The sequence below is a fragment of the Rhinolophus ferrumequinum genome, chromosome 4, assembly GCF_004115265.2.
Source record: "Rhinolophus ferrumequinum isolate MPI-CBG mRhiFer1 chromosome 4, mRhiFer1_v1.p, whole genome shotgun sequence".
In the NCBI taxonomy this organism is placed as follows: domain Eukaryota; kingdom Metazoa; phylum Chordata; class Mammalia; order Chiroptera; family Rhinolophidae; genus Rhinolophus; species Rhinolophus ferrumequinum.
The window spans coordinates 11,040,117-11,061,344 of NC_046287.1; the positions used below are offsets into that span (position 1 = coordinate 11,040,117).

The 21,228-nt window shown below is 34.0% G+C and overlaps 1 pseudogene; it reads left to right on the forward strand.

Moving 5' to 3' along the window:
* Positions 1-13,475: 13,475 nt before the first annotated feature.
* LOC117021617 (keratin, type I cytoskeletal 18-like) lies at positions 13,476-20,755 on the forward strand (annotated as a pseudogene).
* Positions 20,756-21,228: the final 473 nt, after the last annotated feature.

The following is a 21,228-nucleotide window of genomic DNA, read 5'->3' on the forward strand; positions in this document are numbered from 1 at the left end:
GTGAATTGCTGTCACAGTTCCCTCATCTGGAGTAGGAGGATGATTATATGTGTCTCACGGTTGTGTTCTTGGCACATACTAAGTACTATGTATATATGACTTTTCTTTTTGTAATTGTTATTACCACAGACTTTAACAATTAATTGAACACTAAGGGTGCCCCTGGAATTCTCTGTGTGTTCTACTCTAATGACACACTGTTCTTTCCATCCTTGGAAGTGGTTATAAACTTGAATATTTGGTTTACTATGGCCTCGTATTTTTTCTATTTTATAATTTTCCTGCTTTTCTTTATTGTCGTATTACATTTGTACACCTAAACAATAAATTGATGTGTTTTGATGTTTAACATTTTTATAACAATAGACTCATACTGTAGGTAATGTTATGTGCCGTACTTCTTTAATCTACATTGTATTTTTGATATTTACTTATGTTATCATAGTTGCCTGTAGATTTCCTTTAGAGGGTTCCACAGTGATCCATTGTATGAATATACCACAATTAGTGTATTCATTCTACTGTTAATGGATATTTGTTTTATTTCCTGTTATTTTATTATTGTAGTCATGGAAAAAAGTGGTGATAAAAACACTCTTAAATGTGAATCATGGTGCTAGTTCACAAGAACTTTTTAGAAGATATGCTTACAAATGAAATTCTTAGATCATAATTTATGTATATAGTTGATTTTATTGGGCGATACTGAATTGTTTAATACATTGGTCTTACTAATTTGCATTTCAGTAAATTAGTACTGAATGTAAACATTGCTTTACATTCCCGCTATTCATTGACATTAGACAATTTTAAAATTTCTGTCATGTTGATGGGTATGGATCTTTTATTTTATTTTTTAAGTGCTCATTGAAGTCTTTTGTCCATTTTTCTGTTGAGGCCCTCCTTTTTCTTTACCATAAGAGATTTAAACAAAAAAAAGTTGAATATCAATTATTTGTCAGTTATATCTGTAGTGAATGATTTCTCCCAGTTTATAGACTGCTGTTTCACTCATCCATATGGTCAATATATAATAAATAATAATAATAATAATAATAATAATAATAACAACAATGATAATTCTTACATTTTAAATTAATAATATTTTTCAAATTTTGCAGATATATGTATTATTTTTGCATCTTATTCATAACTAAGACTTAGGTTTTAGATGAGGTCTAAAGTTATTCTTTAAGACTAAGTTTAAAGTTATTTCTCTGTAATGTTTTCTAAATGTTTGATAGTTTATTTTTCTCATTTTGATCTTTAATTTACCATATCATGTGTTGTATATGGTATGAAATAGAAGTCTTATTCATTTTCCATATTCCTAAATATTCCATTATTTTTCATAGCCCAATCAATTTCCTTACTAATCTGCAAATTCACTCTGAGATAAACCAAGTTTCCTCCTATGTATTTTCCCCACTGAACACTCTATTCTGTTTCATTAATGTATTCCTGCACCAATACCAACTGCTTAAATACTAAAATTTTATAAGTCTTGATATCTGGTTAGAAAATACTTTTCAATTTTTGCTTGTTCTTTATTTTCTTTAAAATGCACTGTCATGAAATTTAGTGTGTCTTATTAGAGAGGGTTTCACATTAGTGAAGTCCTTTACATGTTTTTCATTTAGAAAGGAGAAGCAGACTTCTGGAACTTTTTATGATAATTCCCAAAATAATAGAAAAATAGTTCCACATTTATTCCTGCTATAAAATGTGCCTCTCAGCTTTACCTCCTCAGGGTAAATTCAAATTATTTTCTTAACTTGCTCACTCTTGTCTAATATTTAGTTTGTCAATATAACTTACTTCTACTTTCACATGTTTACTATTTTGGAAATAATTTATATATATCCTCAGGGTTCTTCCTGTCATTTATATAATAAGATTAAATCAACTGAATAATATACATTTACTTACACTTCTTCAAGATATTTACATGGCTGCAGCTTTTTCTACACATTAATAGGTATATTTTGAATTCCTCACATGCATACAAACATATACAAATATACACGCATATATGTATAAAATATTGTTATATATTTTTTTATGTCATGCATTATTAGAAAATATCCCTTAAAAAAATAGAGAGCTCTGGAGAGGTTTGAAAGCCTCAACTTGAAAAATAAAGTTAAAATACTGAGAAAGCATTTACTGATCTAATAACTGTGGTGGATATAAAGATAAACCTATGCTTATCTTGTTTACTAGGACTATTGAAATTATTATCACTTTATTAATAACGCATATTAGAATATAAAATAATGTGTCAAATATCATAAGAACAATAGAGAGTTCTATCAAATCCAGGAGGAAGGAGTCGCTTATGAAGGAGAGTAAGAGAAATTTACATTGGAAAAATTGCTTGGAAAGGTGGATAGGAATTTGTCACAGGTTGGCTGCTCAGGTGAGTAGACCGTGAAATAGGTATTAGTGTGTGGGGGGGATTATTTGGGAATGATATTTGGATTATTAGTGTGAGAATGGGAAGAAGCAAGACTGCATATAGGGAGAAGTAGGTGGAAACATCTGAAGGAACACTGTACCAACGCCCAGGAGACCTTTGGAGCTAGGATAATCCTTTATTGTTATCCTGAGATGGGGTACGAGACTGGACATTTGCACTTCTTTGTTAGTCAGTCATTGGATATGGACTATCCCAGAAGGAGTTGTGATCTTGGGCAAGGCAACTCAGACAGCCATGAGGAAGGGCTTTGGGTTAAAGGCTCTGCAACCTTACTTTCAGGAGTTGGAGGAATAAATACTTCAGTCCTCAAGGGAAGTCTGAGTGGCACAGTCACCACATCCGTTACAGACTCCTGCAATCAGAAACAGTAGGCAATATAATTTTAGCATATGCAACAGTATTAATATACAAAAGCATACACGGAGGGAAGTGCAGACAATTTTCTGGTTTGGCTGGAACTTAAAAAGAAGCAAAGAGAATCAATGGTTAGAAATATGACTTTTTTTCTCGACGTCACTGAGACAGTTGAATATTATTATTTTCTTTGACGTTTATTTTCAAGACACTTTTAGCATGGCATTTACCTGATTATTAACAGAGAAGTCAATAAGTGAGAACTAGAATGAAACTAAAATGGACACAAAACAAATCAAGTATTGCAGTATTCCAGGTGAGAGGTAATGGGGATTCCTTGCGTATTATCAGTGCACATGAGAAGAATGTAGTTGATTACAGAGCCAATACGTAAATCATAACAGCAAGCATGTCAGAGGAGGTTACTGGATACTAAGCATAAGTCATTTCATCTGATTCATAATAATACCAAGAGATAAATATTATTGTTAACATTCACATTTTACAGAAGAGGATTCTGAAAAACACTGTTCAAGTAGCATGCCTAAAATAATGTCATGTAGCTAGTAAGTAGCTGAGCCTGAATTCAAATGCAGACTTAATGAGAGAGAGAGAGAGAGAGAGAGAGAGAGAGAGAGAGAGAGAGAGAGAGAGAGAGAGAGAGGAGAGAGTTCATACATTCTTAGGCTGAGTAGGTAGAAGACTCCATGACTGATATAAAGATAATCGGGGGGAAGTTACAAGTGTTATCTTGGGTGGCAAATAGTGATGATAGAACAAAATATTGATTTATAAGAGTAAGGACAAAGTTTGGGGACAAAAGCATGAGTTGGACTTTTAATTGTATACATTTTTTTGGTCTGACAATTCATCTAGGTAAAATTAGAAATAGAATACAAAAGAAAAGTTTAAGTTAGAGTACAAATTTAGTAGTTTTGTTTAGCAGAGATAATTTTGTAGGCTTTAATACACTACATAACACAAATAGCTTTGCATGCAATCCTGGAGAGTCACCCAAAGTCATGGCATTCCAAATTAAATAAATATTAGTTTCTTTTAGATACTAAAATTCCAATTACTATTACTTCATGTGCTTTGATGACTGTTGTTTATTGCCTTCCATTTTATGTTTAGAATTCTCTTGTCTGTAATATTTGGTTTATGATATATGTAATTAGACAACTGAATCTACTGTGGTTTTACTGACTTTTACTTCTTAGATAGAGTATATCACTCACTTGCAGCTTTCAGAAGTTCAGAAATCAACATAATTGCATTTTCCCCTATGTGCTTATATGGTCTATTAACAAGGATATTTAACACCATGGACATCATGTAGCAACAAAGCGATGATATGTTTGATCTTTACACATCCTCACCACCAACTGTCCCTAGTTACCCTCACGTCTTTTCACCCATTAAATAGACAGCATTTACTGCTTCTGGAATTGGAAACACATAGCCTAGTAGAAATCAGTACTTGGGTGTTAATTTTTAAGCAGAGGTTTTTGTTTTTTGTTTTTGTTTTTGTGTTTTATATTCCTTGGAGATAGTAATTCAAAAGTAAACACATTTCATTGGTAGAAGCATGACTTTATTAAGAAAGAAATACATTTTCTCTGAACACTCAAAGTTGGACAGTAATAGTACAAGTCTGAATTCGTGTAGAATACAGAGTGTACAATAAACACATCTAGTTGATATGAATTATGACATGGATTCTATCCAGACGGGATGAGAAAGAAAACTTGTTTGAGTGTTAAGAGTTTAGTAAGCTCCTCCATGGTATTGCCACCAAGGCATCCATTTTTAGGTGGCCTTACACTGACACTACTCCCTTCATACAAGTGAATGTCCCAGACAGCAGTGCACAGAGTCACAAGCACACGTGAGTTCCTGATACGACTTCCCAACTGTCCTTGTGATGAACCGTCTTCCCTGACTCCCAACACCATCTGCCTATACACCTCTTAGATAAGGCCCTAGTGGGGTTTACACAAACACTACTCTTTTGGTTTGAATGGACCCACCTGGCCTTATTTGGGAACCCCAACTGTTCCACCCTTGGACCTTAAAAAGGGCATGTGCCCCAGGTCCTGTCTTTGGTTTTCAATCTGCCTTGACCTCTGCGTATGGCCCCTCAAGGCTTGCTGGGAACTTCCTCCAGAATCTATAAGCAATACACATCTCTATGTTAGTTCCTCATGTAGTCTGTTGTTGAACTGAGGATCACCATCAGTAACTTTGGGCTCCACGTAATAAGTGTTAATTTGACAAATTCATAAGGTTGAGTGTCAGGGGTGAGCCAATAGGAGAAGAGGAATACAGATTAGAACTGACTCTCCCTTGCTGCTTTGCTCATATTAAAAGCCCAGGGAGATGAAGGCAGAGACACCCATCTTAGCTTGGGGGAATCTGACCACATTGTGTCTGGTGCTCGATTCCCCCCAACAAAACCTACGGATGCTATCAATCTCTGCTAATCAATGCACTGGTCAGGGTGGCAGCATAACATGGTAGAAGTACAGTGGTAAGAGCAGGTGTCTGAGCGTATTGAATGAGGAGGTGAGTGTTAAGAATTTAGAGGGTTTCTTGTAAAAATTTAGAATTTTATTAAAATGGAACAAGAGCACTTGAAATCCATATACACAACAGCCTTTTGATCTGTTGTGCTTTTTATCCAAACTGCTCCAGCTGCTATTAAAATACACTGTGGAGTTGAGACTGGAGCCTAAGAGTGGTAAATGAGAGACGACTTACTAGTCCATAGTATTTGTTCACTTTAAAATGAGCGTGGCTTTGACTACGGTTGAATAATGAAATTGTGACAGGTAACCAGGTATATGAATTATATTAGTCATAGAATTGGAATGACATAATAATGAAATTGTTACGGGCTGTAAAGGAATATAGAGGGATGATAGATCATGTCACAGTTTTAAGTAAGAACATGACAGTGGGGGGTGTTAAAATTTGTTCAGATGAACTCATAATGCTAGACTTTATGTTACTAAATATCTGCATCCAGTTTAACTACATCACTTTGCCTTATTTTCATGCCCTTTCAGTTACCTCCTAGTAAATTTCTTTCCCCCACTATAGGTCGTCTATAAAGAAAACAAGTTAGTGGTTAGGGAAACAGAAAAGTCTGACCTACCTCCTATAAGACCTCTCATTGTAAATTAATTGATTGCTTCTCTGGACACATACTTTGCGTTTTGTGAATTTTAATCAGTGGAAATCATTCTTTACAATTCCAATCAACCAAAAATCTTATATTTCGGTCCCCTTAGATAATATAACAAATTCAAAAAAGTAAAAGATACTGGCAGAACTAATCACTTACAGTAAACACCCTAGACCCCAGTTCTAGTTCCATTCAAATTTCCATATCCAGCCACCTGCAGTATATGCAAGAAAAATAAAATATTTATTTGTGGTCAACAAGAACCATCAGCATTCTTCTGCGGAAATTAATTCCTCTCTTTCTCTCTCTTGTCCTACTCCACTGTGTCTTGTTCCTGGAACGATTCTGGAATAAGTCACTTTGCCAGCGAGTGCTCTTCTTAATCCCTGAAGGCACTGGAGTTCTTCCAGAGATGACTGTCAGTACAACCATATAAAAAGATTTGCTCGTCAGGAGATTCCCATTATTTATTATTTTGAGAAACTACTAAAGCTCCATTGCTCCATTAAAGCAGAAAACATTTGTCAACCATCCATGGCAATCCCTTATCTGCAGTTTCCTGTCTATAGCTAAAAAAAAAAAAAAATCATCGTGGTTCAAACCTAACCCAGTGAAACTGCTCTGTAAGCAATCTCACTGAGCCCAGCTCAATTTTCTACTAAAAACTTGGTGTAAGGAGAGGAAGATATATTTTCATTTTAAGATATACCTTTCTTAAGAAAAATCATTAGAGATTGAAAATAATACTATACCTGTTGCTATGGAGTGTGATATACATTTTATTTTTATTTTTGCCTTAGATTTAATACACTGATTTGCACTAAGGTTACATTTTAAGGTATTCTAATTAATAACACATACTCCAGCGGTGGTTATGTGAACATTTGAGAGACGAAGCAGGAGTGTATTGTCCCAAACATTACAATTGCTACAAATAATTCACCATCGATGATACTAGGAGAGAGACAGAGACTAGAATGTTGTACAGTTTTATGAATATTATATAAGGATGTGACACCCCCAGCAGTTTAACACACTGAAGTGACACCTGAGGCCCAAGACCCCATTCAGACCTGAATCTCACCACTATGTTAGTGGATTCGTGGATTTAATCCACAAAGATGCGGGTACTTAATCAACTAGAGATGTAGCTAATTGTATAACAGAAATAGTGCCTTTTTTCTCTGATTGCTGAAAAAGGTTTATATGTATGGCAACATGTAGTCTTAGTTTTGCATTCACTGCAGCCAATCAGGTCGTATCACTATAGAGGTAGGGGTCACGAGTCTTTTTCTTCCTCTAAATCTGTAAGTTCCAGAGATCGAGTAGGGACACAATAAGGGGAAGAAGCAAAGTAATATTTATTTAATATAAACTAAGTTTTTAACTTTATATTAGAATTGTTTTGTACTTGTTATGGTGCATATATGTCACCTGGGGCTCATGCTAAAATGAAGAGTCTCATTCAGTAAGTCTCGGGTCTGGCATGAGCTCTTAGCTGGAGGATTGCTCTTACTCTGCACCCAATAGGAGAGCAATATGTTAGTATACTTATGTCTATACATAATTTAAAAATAAAATAAATATCTGTATATTGGGAATACTTGTTTAAAGCTGTAATATTGTTAAAGATTATCAATATAGGAAAATTATTAAGAGAAATATTCTTTTTAGTACACTAAAGCTAAAGGAATGGGAGATTAGAGATATCCTGTATAATTCTGTGGTAGATGTTGTCTTTAAACTTTTTAATGATAATTTTGAATTGATTACTGAGCACTTTCTGTCTTGATTTAATTCTGCTGCCTCCAGACACCAGACAAGCCAAATAACATGTGCCTTTATATATCTTAAAGAAATAACAAGGGTGATATAAAGTACCTACGGAGTTATGTTTTAGGAATATTATACCCATGGCAAAACCATACGAAAAACAATGGGTTTCTTAATGGTTAAAGAAGAGTATTTTTTCCTTTTATACTTCTTTATTTTTCTCCCTCCTCCTCTCTCACTCTCGCTTCTCTCTCCTCTCTCTAACTGGCTACCAAAAATGTATCTAAGTTCTGAAAATTTTTAAATGTCATCAATGTTATGACTAGTTATTATTTATCAAAACCTCCATTCAGAGGGATACATTTTAGGGAAGATCGAACAAAAGATATGGAATTAATTTCATTTCCTTTGCTTTATCATGCTTGGTCCTACCTCAAGTCAGTTCAGGAGACAACTGGATATTTACATCACAATTTATTGACCACCAACAATTCTTGCATAAAATGCAAGTTGCTTCCTTTGTGAGTCCAGTTAAGTGGACATTCAGTATTTTATTTACAGAAAATGCCAGGGAAAACTCCAATCATATCTTATCAAAAATAATATATTTCTCCTGAGAAACTTCTTATTTGTTGTGGTTGTTACTGTTGCTTTAATCTCACTTCATTTACAATTATTTGATAAGTTTCCCCTTCTTGATTTGCACTTCAAAGGATAAATCTGTGAACCCAAACTTAGCATACATGAAATCATTGTTCAAAAATTTTAGCTTTATTCATGCCTTTGTTTTTTCCTACTGTTATTTTTATTTTCTCATTCTCCCCATCTTCAACTAATTTTATAATGAGTTAATGACAACCAACCTTCTGAAAGATATATATTTATCTAAAAACAGTTTAATGGTAATGGCATTTATTCTTTTAGTTTCCCTATATTTAAATCAAAAGCATTTTTCTTTCAGGACATTTCAGTTCTGTTTAAAATTCATGTTGGTGTTTAAAGCACAACACTACTCTTTAATATTTTTCTCTAAAAGTATTTATAAAAACAAATCCCATATATTGCATTATCATGTTCTAGTTCTGTGTGAATTTTAGTAAATCTATCTATAATAATTAAACTTAGACAGAAAATTTTATTAGAGACCGAGATCATATGCTCTTCTCAGTTAAAGCACTGCCTTTAGCTAAGAATACATGAAAATTGAAATTATATTTATTTGATATCTATCAGTTACCTTTTAAGCAAAATAAGAAGAAACTTTTTGCTAATACGAATGATCTAGCGAATTCTAATAGCAATATCATTAATGTGTCACAGGAAATAATGAAGGAACTTGCCTCCTTATTTACTTTATATTCAGTAGTCTTCGCAATAGTATCTGCATAGTCTCCAAAACAGGTATCTCCCACTGCTTTCCGAATAGACCTAACAGTGGGCTGAAAATGTTAACCATTTTTGTCTTCTTGATGATTTTTGAACTGGTTCTTCATTCCCTGCCCCCACATTGTACTTAGGGCTTTGTGTTTTCCCAGAGTCATGCAATCGTCCATCAACTGGGTAAAATTCTACTCACACTTCAAGGTCTACCTCAAAATCACATTTTTGAAGTCTTGAAAAATTTCTTTCCACTTTCTAAAGCCACCCACAGAAAATCACTCCTAGTTTATATATTAGAGTATATGTTTAACATTGAGCTGGATTTTATTTTTTTATTTGATCAAAATATTTGTGTACCTCTGAATGCATAGCTCTCATTATATTTGTTCTTTATTTGGTTGAATGCCCTATCATCTGTGTGCACTGTGTCACTACTTGAAGACATATTTAAATGTTAAAGTTATCAACAGTTGCCAGCATGATACCTGGTATAGGTAAATGTTTAATGCTATATTGAATTGAATTAAATCCCCAAATTGTAAATAAACAAACAAAATAAACAAACAAAAAACCTAAAGCATGGTGGGCAATAATCTCGTATTAACAAACAATATATTTAGGCTTAGCTTATAAAAGTAATAATTTTATTCTATAAATTAGAGAATTCCACCATGTTAGCACAAGCAAAGATGCAAAGAAATCTCTTTTCATAAACCTCTGCCCACATGTATACAAAAAGCCAATGAATCTGCTACTATAGAAGTTAATAAATGACATCTTAAAAATCTCAGATCAAACTACAAAATAACTGATGACTTTATATGTAAGAGCTATTGTCAATTTAGAGAAACAGGAAAGACACCGGGCGTGTTGTTTTCTACTTTTCCCCTTTTTGTCTACCATGTTCAACTCCTCATGTCTTCCTTGCTTTTCCTAGAACATGACACAAAAGACATCCTCCCGCCTCATGAACATCGCATTGGTTTTTCCATCTATTTGGATCCCCTCCTTCCCAAATATTACAAAATGTTCACAGGACCACCTCCTTTAAATATCTGCATGAATGTCCAAACCTAAGAGAGTATTTTTCTGACCGCTCTGCCCATTACTCTCTTTACATGGTTTATACTCGTTACACTTCTACGTTTTCCCATTGTTCTCAAATATGATATAGTATTATAAACATGTTTATTTATTTCTTTTCTCCCCACTAGAAAATAAGCTCCTTGAGGGCAGGGGTTTATGTGTTTGTTGTTTTTTTATCATTGTATCATAGTACCTAGAAGATTACCTGGCACATTGTAGGCAAGCAATATATTTTTGTTGAAGACATAAACAAAAATATATAGTAAGTTAAGCAAATAACGTCGACTTCATTTCAATATATCAGAATTGCAGTGATAATACATATAGTGTAGGATAGGGAAAAATTAAAAAGTAGAAATGCCCATTTTTTTTATAAGAACTTAGAAAAGAATGTATCAATATTTAGAATTTTGCTTCCTATTACTCATATCCCTTTTTCAAACTTCTTTTTCACAAACACCTGTACTTCATTATTTTCTGTGTCAAGAATATCTGTCACCTCTGAGCGGTTAATCATACCTCAAATATATGAAAAAGCATAGCAATTTTATTTCCTCTTAAAATCCCTGAGTCTTGCGTATTTGCCTCCTAAAATATTGTTATGAAAAAGTAACCCATTCATACGCTGAAAAAATTAAATATGACATGTTACAATAAAAGGTAAACATCCCTCCCATTGCAGAACTCTGTTCCTACTCCTTCCATTAACCACAATTGATAATTTCGTTCATATTTTGAAAGAAAATTTTTATTCCACTTGTAATTATTTGTCTCGTATATTATTAATTTATCTATTGAAGACAAATAGAGAAGAGACATTTGTTTTGTTTATTTGGTATTATCCCTTACAGAGCATTTTGTTTTTGACAATAAACATTAATCACATTTTCAGTGGATAAATAAAATGTTATTGTATGACAATACTATGATTTTTAAGGAGCCTCATATTGATGGACATAATCAAAATTTCTCTCTTTCCTTAATTTTTATGACAGTATAATTTATTCTGAAATAAATATACAGTTAACTAATAATTAAATACATGCATTGCTATAGCAGTAGCACAAATTTTTAGAAATGGAATTACTGAAGTTGTTTTGAGAAATAGTGACAAAGTTTCCTGAAAAAGAGCTTGGACCAATTTACATTCCCATGAAGTCATATGAGAATTACCTCACTAGCCTTCTGCATTAAAACTTTGTAATCCCTGCCATTCAATAGGTAGACAGGATAAATCATTGCTATTTAACTTTGTGTTTATTGATGAATGAGGTAATGATTTTACAGGCCATTATAAGGTAGTCATATATTTCCTATGAAACTCCTATCGCTTTCATGTTCATAATTTCTACTGGAGTGTTGATTGCTTTACTTATTTTTAAGCATTTGTTAAGCATTAAATGAATTTTCTGCTTATCTTTCCAATATGTGCTGCTAGCTATGATTTTTTATTATTCTATATTTAAAATTTGTATTCCTAATTTCAATGCATTGTGATAAAAGCATATGGAAACTTTCCACATTTCTACTGTATGAAATATTTTATAGAGTATCTTTTTTGAATTTTTACTATATGGAATATTTTATAAAGTATCTTTTTTGAATTGTTTAAATATTTTCTGTATATTTGTTCATGGCATATTGATGGTGTTTCATGGGAGTTTTTGCAACACAACTTTTTTTTTCAATTTTATTTTTTTAATTGATACATGAACTTTGTTAAAAATATCAAATCATATGGAAAGATTTACAACGAAGAATGGAATACTACGCTTGGCTGAATCCCATTCCCCTACAGAATGACTTTCAATTCCTATAATTGTTTCTGCTAGTGTTTAATCTCTGCTTACCCCTTACTTTAATTATTTTATTATATCACTTCTGAGTAATATATACTCCAATGTAGAATTTTTTTCAGGAAGTAGATAACTTTATTCCACTTACATTTATTGAGATGACATTTGCTTAGTTTTAGGTCTGATACTTATTTTTGCAGTATAGTTTCTTTTTTGATGGTTTTCTCTTTATTCTTCCTATTATCCTGTATTGTTTCCTGAATACATTAGGGTAGGCTACACTTTTATAACAAATTAATTTGGTGTGGCTCAACATCTTACGAGCTTCTTTTTGGCTGTTCTAAAATCATCATATTTATCATTTTTTCTTTCTTATTCTGTATCACACTAGACTGCAAGTCCCATGAAAGCAAAGATCTTTCATGGCCTCAAAAACCTTTGTTAAGTAAATAAATATTGCAGTGTTCGTGTCTGTTTTCTACCTAAAATGTGCACATTATTTTGATTTAGTAATATGTTTAAACATTGTTTTGTCACATATCTATCTTGGTCTCTTCGTACCTTATTTGACTAAATTTTATCACCAGAACATTTTTCTTATTTATTTTATTTTTTTTAACTTGAATAGCTTTCTTTCTTCATCTGGGTCAAGTGTTCTTACTGTATGCTTCAATGGCATCTTTTGCAAAAATACTTGTCTGTCATACAAAATTAACATGACGAAGACTTTCATCCCTTCTTTAGTAGTCTGTTCCCTATGTTGTTCTGAAATAGTAACGGAGAAAGACTGTTTTGACTCTAGAATTCTAGCTTTCATTTGACACCGTGATACATTCAATTTTAGAGGAAAATACAAAATAGGTGCTAAAATTGGGCCACCATTATATTCTGACTAAGGAGTAAGAGGACCTAAAAATACACTAAATGGTTTGCAACCCACTCCTAAATCTATGATCTCATTTCCTACATTTCTTTCCATTGTTCACTTGACCCTTGCCAGCCTCTCCTGTCTTCCTTCTGTATCCCAAAACTTGCCAAACTCACTCTCACTCCAGAGCATTTGTACGTACTTTTATTTCTATTTGGAATGATTTTCAACAAAATATCCATGGAGTTTACTTCCTCACTTCACTCAGGCCTCTGCTTTAATATCATTTCATCATAGAGGCCTCTGTAACAATCTTCTTTAATCAAACGTTCTCCGATCTATCCTTCTTTATCATTCATCCTGCTTCACACATCATCACATCACCAAGTCTCAACAGTTCTATAATTTATCAGTTGTCTGCTTTCTCCACTAAAACATAAGCTTTATGAGTTTTATACATTTTGTAAATTTCTGTTTCCCCCATGTCTAAATCAAAGCCTGCCCAATGAGTTTGGGTGACATAGTGACTCAGTAATACATCAATGACAGATGATGAATGTTCAGCACGTGCTGGTCAATAACGCCCAGCCAAATACAACAGGTACGTACACAGATGAATATTTAATATGAAATGATCAGTGTATTGCATTCAAAATCATAGTACCCAGATTGTGTAGATAATTTAAGGTGTTCAAACATGTTTTCAATACCTCCTAATGCCTGGATACAAAATACAAAGTTCTGTTAAGTAAAGCACAGTTCCTGTATTCAAGAAATTTCCAGTCTATGGAAAGCGATAAGAATATGTGCATGTTTATTCTGAACTGTGTAAAAGCTCTACTCTGACAGCAATATCTCTGAGGTCTGAGATTATCAGTATTCTTTTTTCATACCAAATTTCCTTGTAAAGTCTAGTATCAAAATGAAAAAAAAACAAAACAAAACAAACAAAAACAAGAACAAAACACCTGTATGTTGAATTGTATTTATTTGTTGGTATCCTTCTTAGTTTTCATCCTCTTGGACTACATGTATCTATAATCTCCCACCAACAATAATTTTCTCTGTCCAGGTAATCCGCCTACATAAAGAAAAGGACATTTTTAACCCATGCTTACCACACCCGTGATTTCTTCCATATAATATGTAGATTTCTTTAAACATAAAATAAATAGTGTGTTGTTCTGCACTCTTGAATCTAAGAGTAGTTTTGCTCTCAGTCCATGTTATTGGGCCAGACCTTTCAAAGTACATTCTGGAAATAAGACAAAACTTAGGAAACATTTTTATTTTTAAAATCCATCCGAGTTACTTGTTTACATTGAAATAAGTATAAAAGAATCTACTTTCTACTCCATCTCGCCCACCTCTAAGGGCAACATCTATTATAATGCAAATCGCCACTGTTGAGATACATTTTTTCATCTCTATCAAGTGAAAATCATTAAGTATTCATTTTGTAAAACGCAGCGTGTCTGTGCCAGTCCTTCAGGAGAGCAGGGCTAGGCCACTAACACTGCCACATTTACTGTAATTGAATTTATCTAGAATAGCAAGCTGTTAGGACTATTAAGTACCCAATCAGAAACTTTCCCTATGTCTCAATTAAAATGAAGCAGCTACACAGGGTAGATAAACCTGCATGCTTTTAAGCCATATGAAATGCTAAGATTTTGCTGTCACACGCATACTTAAAAATCTCTCTATGAAATATGTATCTACATATTTTATCCTTCCAAGATTCTCACGTTTATGTCACTTATCCTCTTGAAGCAATGCCAGTTCAACACAAGGAGGGGTAGAGGTCTATCTTTTGTCAATTGTTCCTAGCAATTTTTAAACATTCTATACGTTGGAATAAAATTAAATTATAATTGTGATTCCTTACAGTATTACCAAATCTGTGTTGAATTGAAACTGTAAGTGATATTTATCTGATCGTGCTTAGGGTCTGGTTGGTTGCTTCAAGGAGCCAAGCAGTAACCATGTGCAGCAAATGTATTTTTCATTGTTTGGTTTTTAAAACCATTTATCTTTCCACTGGTTTTGTAACTTTATTCTCATTTATTTTCTAATGAAACAGATTTTTCTGCTGAATAAGGACTGACTCTGCACAGATTGCATATAAATGTGAGTGTGTGTGTGTGTGTGTGTGTGTGTGTGTGTGTCCACACCCATTTTTTTTTAGGTTCTTTAGTATATCTAATTTAGAAACAGACTTATTGCTTTTAGCATATGTACATGGAAGCATGTGCATGCATATTTATTGATATAAATTAATAGTTGATATAAAATGAGTATAATAAATTTTTCTAACATTCCAGTTTAACAAAGCATTTATTATGCTCTTTTAGAAAATGAAATATGACTGCCACACTTAGAAACTCAGTTGCTATAATACAATGAAAATTATATTAAAATAAAATTCACAAACAGTGGCCACAATCACCATATCAGAAAATTAGAATTTTAAGCTACTTAATTTGTGTAGGAATTAAAAAAAAAAATAGGCATTTAGAGACACTCGATGGGAATGTGTCTACAGAGAAATACTTTTGTTCAGAGTCTACAGATTCCTGTAACAGAATTGAATCGTAAATATTGCTAAGCTAATGCATATTTAATGTGTGAAGTACTACTCAGTATGTGGTTGTGCTTTTAAAATTCTAGGAATCTCAAAATCACAAGAATATCAAAATATTTGTGAGGGAGAGTTTCTCGGTTCTGTATCTAAACACTTTCTCATTTATGAGTATTAACCTTACCAGTCAGAAGTGTATTTTGGTCCACTATATCATCTGCTGAGAAAAAAAACCAAAACTTCTCATATCGATGATAATATTTATTGCAATTTCTTGAAGCTGTGCCTTTTAACTTTTTACCTAAGTTTTTTTTTTTTTTTTTTTTTTCCTTTTATCCTCAAGTTAACTTTGACCTCAGAAAATGTACATTTATTCCTGGATTATCTCCTATTGAAAAAATAAATTATACCTCCCAAACAATACTTTGACTGCTGTACAATTTTCACCACCATTGTTCAAAATTACAATATACTTTTTTTCCTTTGTGATTAGCTTATTCATCTCTAAGTAGTACCTAATGTTAAAATTCATATAAAATTAATTACATATTATAAATGAGTACCTAATTTTATATGTTTTGATATATTTCATGCATTTACTCAAAAATAATCCATTGTGTGAATGCTGCGTGCCAGTTTCTAAGGCACTGGATATTGTATGTTAGTAAATGTGGAATTCCCTTGTGGAGTTTGCAATAAAGAAGACAAACAGGTAAGGAAGGAAAGAGAGGGCAATGCTGGAGACAAACAGCAAGAAGCAGGACGTGTAGAGTATGTTGTTTAGACTGGGTCGTGGGTCACTTTCTTTGAGGATCTGTTGTTTAAGTCTAACCAGAAAGACTAGGTATTAGCCTGCGCAGAAAAACAAAAGGAATGCAAATCCAAGCATAAGAATAGCAGGAGTGAGAAGGTCTTGAAACAGGAAAGAACATGTTTACAATTTGCTTTTTGCACTCAAATAAAGTTGTGATATCAGCAAGAAGCATAGCCATTCCACACATCATGGACTCCAGCGTGGTGACTGTTACGGAAGACGCGATATTAATAAATATTTGTTGAATGAACTTTAAATTAATTGAGAAATACTTCAAGGCTTACCATCATGGCATCTTTAACATTTGGAAAGAATAGAAATTTCAGAATTAGGAAGATTTACTTACAGTAAGTGCTACTGTTCTAGTTTTAATATTGGACCTTGAGCTGAGTAAAATATACTCTTAATTTCATAATTGTCATATTTGTGAAATAACTTCTTTCATACATGAACATATGTATACTTTTTGATATTTATATTTACTAATCTAAATTTTGTGTCATTCTCCATTCCATAAATCATATAAATGAGTTTTTTTGTGCATCAGTATGGTCCGTTATTGGAAATTTTGCATTATTATATTGAAATTGATTTTAACTTACATAGATAGTGCACTATTATAAGACTCATTCTGCTTCTTCTTTTACAATCTCAGTCTATATTTTAAATAAATATTTTGAAGTATTATTGATGTATGATAAACTACATATATTTAAAGTATACAACTGAATGAGTTTCAGCATATGTATATACCTGTGAAACCACCGCTAAACCCAAAACAATAGCATATCCATACCCCCAAAAGTTTCCTTGGGTGCCATTGTAATCTGTTGCTCCCTTCTTCATTCCCTCATTCTAAGGCACTGATCTGCTTTCTGTCACAGTGGACTCATTTGTGTTTTCTAGCACTTTATTTAAATGGAATCACACAGTAGAGACTCATTTTTCCTGACTACTTTCATTCAGCATATTTATTTTTTAAAGCACACATTTTGTTGCATGCATCTGTAGTTCATTTTTCATTCTAGCAATATTTTATTGTATGAATATACCACAATTTGTTCATCCATCCAACTGTTGGTGATCATATGGATTATTTCCAATTTTTGTTAATACAAATAAGTTTGTATGTGAGCAGATGCTTTTACTTTTCTTCACTAAATACTTTGGAATAAAATGGATATATGCTTACATTTTTAGATATATGCTTACATTTGTAAGAAACTTTCCAACTCTTTTCCCAAATGATTGTACCCTATTACAATCCTGTTAGCAGTTTATGCAAACTCTAGTTCCTCCACATTCTTCCTATAACATGGTAAGGTCATTCTTTTAAATTTCAGCCCTTTTGTGTTGTGTGTGTGTGTAGTAAAATCACATTGTGAGTTTTAATTTCATTTCCCTACTGTCTGACAACGTTAACATCTTGCATTTTTTAAATCCAAGTATCTTTTTACCAAAGTATCGGCTAAAATTTATTGATTTTTTTTTTAACTTTTTTACTCTTTTTTTTTTTAGTTACAGTCTTCTTATAATTGGGTGACAGTTTTTACATATCCTAGATACACTTTTTTTGGTTGGACATGTTATGAGAATATTTTCATTGTTCATTATCACTTAACAATGCTCATTGTTTCACGTTCATTACCTTAGCAGCAGATTTTAAGGAACAAAAGTTAAATTTCACGTCAAATTATTTTTTTAATGTCTTGTTTCTTTCACTGTAACGTTTAAGAAATCTTTGCTAGACTCAATATAACTATGATATTCTCCTACGTTTACTTATAAAAGTTTTAGTGTTTTACTGCCAGCATTTATTTCTGTGATCTATTTCTATTTAATTTTGAAATTTGTATGAGGAAAGGTTGTGGTTAATTATTTTGCTTATGGCTATCCAGTTTTTCCAACACAGTGTGTTTTAAACTTTGTTCTTTTTCCATTGAATTGCTTTGGTACATTGCTGAAAATTAACTGGCCATATAATTGTTTATTTACTTTTATACTCTATTTTCAGTTTCATTGTTCAAGTATATGTCTATGTTTACCAAATAAAAATAACAAAAGTAAAAAGCACTCTCTTGATAGTTGTAGCTTTATAACAGTTCTTGAAATCTATAATATGTCCTTTATTTCTTCTTTTTCAAAGTTGTTTTGGCTAATATAGCTCTTTTCAATTCCACGTAATGTCAGAATTAGCTTCTCAATTTCGGCCAAAATTAGTTTTGTGTTCCTCTTACAATCTGTAATGTCTCTCTGTCTATATATAAAGCCAACCCACATCCGAGCCAGGTGCACAAGTAAGGTATGAGAGCACTGTCACTCTCTGCTCACTTATGTGTATTTGCTTTGCTCCACTTTGGAGTTCAGTTCATCAAGGTTTCCTTGTATTTGATGCTTTCAGCTAGTTCCATAGAAACTATGATTTTTGTTTTGTTGTATTTTTGGTTGTCGCATGAAAGCAAGTGTTTAACACCACTGTAGAAGCATCTGGGCCTTAAAGTTTGAACACAGTTTTAATTTCTTTAATACCTATTGACTTAGACAAACGGTTTATTGTTTTTCATGCCAATTTTAGCACTTTATATTTTTTCGGATATTTTTTCCATATTTTCAAATTGATTAATATGTACAGGGAGTCCTCACTTTGCATTCTTTTGACATAAGAAAATTTCACTTACTAGGGTTTAGTTGTATAATTGTATTCCTCCAATCACATGGCTCAGATTTCAGTTACCATGGTATATTATCTTTGAGTAATCACATAAAATATGAACTTTGCTTCTAGCTCTTCAATTCACATGTCATTACACAAATAACAGATGTGTATCATGACTAGTGATCCATCATCACCTCTTCCAAAGTCTGTCACTTATTCGTACTGTACCTCTGCTATCCATTTATGTCACAAACAGACAATAATGTATATAGCTGTGCGGCCAGTAATAAACTCAAATAAGGAAATAGAAAGAGGGAGTTCGCCAAAAAAGATAAAAGTGCTACAAAAACATGGAAAGTGATACTGATAAAAGTGAAATTTAAATCGAATGTAATTGGAGTTGTTATAAAAGAATTACCAAACCTTGGGAATATTGATACTGCCACTGTTTCAAAAACTAGATATGCAGGCAGCTGGAACCTGAGCCCTAGCCTCTTGCCCTCCTCCCTGAAAGACACAAGCTTCAGGACCCGCTCCAGCTTCTCCACCAACACTGTACCCTAGGCTCTGTGCAGTGGCCCAACCACCATGTCTGGCCCGCCAGCAGCGTGTTCAGAATGTATACAGATTCAGGGGGCTTAGGGACCCAGATCTCCATGTCCCACTCCACCACAGTCCAGGGGAGCTGGTGGCTCGGGAGCCTAGCCATGGGGATGGATGGGGGTCTGGTAGGCATAGGGGGCTTCCAGACTGAGAAGGAGACTATGAAATGCCTGAATGACCACCTGGCCTCCCACCTGGAGAGGGTGAGGAGCCTGGAGGCTGATAATAGGAAACTGGAAAGCTAAATCCGGGAACCTGGAGAAGAGGAGACCCCAGGTCCGAGACTGGGGCATTGCTTCAAGAAATTAAGGACCTGAGGGCTCAGATCTTTGCAAATTCTGTGGACAACACCCACATTGTTCTACAGATTGAAAATGCTCATGTTGCTGCTGATGACTTCAAAGTCAAGTCGGAGACAGGACTGGCCATGTGCCAGTCTGTGGAGAGTGACATCAATGGGCTCTGAAAGCTCATTGATGACACAGAAATCACTCGGCTGCAACTGGACACAGAGATAGAAGCTGTCAAGGGAGAGCTGCTCTTCATGAAGAAGAACCATGAGGAGGAAGTAAACGGTCGACCAAGTCAGATTACCACCTCTGGGTTGACTGTTGAGTTCGATGCCCCCAAACCCCAGGAACTGAGCAAGATCATGGCTGATATGTACCCAGTATGATGAGCTGGCTGAAAAGAACTGAGAGAGATAAACAAATATTGGTCCCTGGAGACTGAGGAGAGCACCCCAGTGGTCATCTCACAGACTGCTGAGATAGGAGCTGCTGAGATGACACTCCCAGAGCTGAGAGTACAGGCCAGTCACTGCAGATCAACTTGGACTCGATGAGAAATCTGAAGACCAGTGTGGACCACAGCCTGAGGGAGGCCGTGCATGTAGAAAAACTCAAAGGGAGCCTGGTGCACCTAGAGTCATAGTTGGCCCAATGTGGGCAGAGTGGCAGTGCCAGACCCACAAGAGAGAGGCCCTGCTGACTATCAAGGTCAAGCTCCAGGCCAAGACCTCCACCTACTGTCACCTGATGGGTAAAGGGAAAGACTTTGATCTGGGTGACGCCCTGGACAGCAACTCCATGCAATCCATGGAAAAGACCACCACGCACAGGACTGTAGACAGCCAAGTGGTGTTTGAGGCCAATGACACCAAACTTCTGAGGTGCTAAGGTAGCAGAATCAGGACACCCCTTGGGGGAGGGGGTACAAGAGGCCAATAAAACGTTCAGAGATCACTGAACTTAAAAAAAAAAAAAAAAAAAAAAAGCACTAGATATGCAGACACGAACTCAGCAAAGATTAAATTTATCGACATAAATGAGAAAAGTGATTGGGCCAAAAAGGACAAAGATGTCTCAGGAGAAGTGACACCAAGGGAAACTTCATCTTAAAGGAACTCTCAGAGATACTTCACACATTGAAAATGCAAAAGATAAAATGTTGAAAGCTAATCCAAACTTACAAATGAGCATGGCGATTTGCCAAAGTATAGAAAAACTGTTCCGCCATATCAAGTTGTGCAACGAGAATTAGAAGGAGAGCCATGTTCAAAGTTCTCTCACAACTTTTTTTTTTTTTTACAAAAAAATACATTTTAATTGTCAATGTTTCTAGTGTTCTAAATTGCACTGAAACATATTAA